This window comes from Wasmannia auropunctata, unplaced genomic scaffold (genome assembly GCF_000956235.1).
Source record: "Wasmannia auropunctata unplaced genomic scaffold, wasmannia.A_1.0 LD336074.1, whole genome shotgun sequence".
In the NCBI taxonomy this organism is placed as follows: domain Eukaryota; kingdom Metazoa; phylum Arthropoda; class Insecta; order Hymenoptera; family Formicidae; genus Wasmannia; species Wasmannia auropunctata.
Window position 1 is genome coordinate 858172 of NW_012026816.1, and position 1512 is coordinate 859683.

Below are 1512 nucleotides of genomic sequence, written 5' to 3' on the forward strand. Positions count from 1 at the left end.
CGGGGCGGTGAATCTCGCGATCACGCACTCGGTCGCGTAACGTTCGCGCTTCCGCACTCGCGTTCGCGCACGCGCACCGGAAAGCCGCGGGGAAATAAGAAAGGAACACCAATTAAGAACACAAGGAACACGCTTTATTGTAATGACTGTGAACAAACAATGCAGCGAATAGATAGAGCAGAGCAAAGCACGTCCGCACGGCACGACGGCTTATCTCCAAATCTAATATGTCGTCCGTTTGACAGACGACAACGCGTCGTCAGGGAATCATCCGACAGCTGGACTGGCTCGCTAATACATCGAACGACGCGGGCGTAGACACGGGCGTAACAATATATATATATATATATATAATATATATATATCATATTTTGTCATATATAACAATTATACATGTATATTTTTAATTATTTATATATATGATTATATAAGAGCTTATATAAGAGAGATTATATAAGAGATTATATAAAATTATATAATTTTTCTCATTTCTTCAAACTTAATTTTTTGTAAAAAAAAATGTAAAAATTATTCTTTTAATTATTTTTTGTTTTTTTCTTATTATTATTTTCTATTAAACAATAATTTTACAAAGAAAAGAAGCATAAATTGATGAAAAATTGTATGAAAAATTTTTTATTGGGTATAGCTGATAAAATATACAGACAGAAAAATAATACAGGAACAATTTGTCGGGTATAGCTGATAAAAATAGCTTGAATATTTGATTGATATTCTGTTAAGGCTTCTGAACAATCTGAGCGTTGGTTTCCAAATTATCAATTGCTGATAGAGTTATGTCATCATTAGAGGTATCTGGTTGAGCCGCGTTTTTAGGTTTTTTCGGAGCAGATGTCCTTCTGGAATGTGTTCGTAAATGTGATTTGTAAAAATTAAAATTTGTTCATTGTTATTTGTTTAGTTGTTATTCATCAATTTCAATCATTTTAATCATTTATAAATTATATAATTTAAATAATACTTACAATTTTTTAGTTGAGGAAGCCCTCGTGGAAGACCTCGTGACCACATTAGACGTTATTATGAGGAGCGAAATTTCGTCTTCAACGGATGCGTTTTGATCGACATTTTCTTGAGCATACAATTCCTGAATACTTTTACAATTAAAGATAGCATTAATAGAGATAGCATATGTATAATAAATCTGTATTATAAAAACGTGATTTTTATAAACTCATACTTACTTATAAACAGCTCTTTCTAACTGTTTTATATTGTAATCGTATTCTTCAATATTACGACTCATTTCATCTTTTCTTCTTTTAAGATTTTGTATATCTTTTATTTGAATGCCTTTTAATCTGTAAAGAAAATAGTTATTATACAATTATTCTTGGAAAGTTTTATTCTCATTATTCATTTATGATTTTCTACACATCATTTACTTCTTGGAAAGTTTTATTCTCATTATTCATTTATGATTTTCTACACATCATTTACTAATGTAAACAATGTGTAGAATTATAAAAAGTTAATAAATTTATAAAAAGT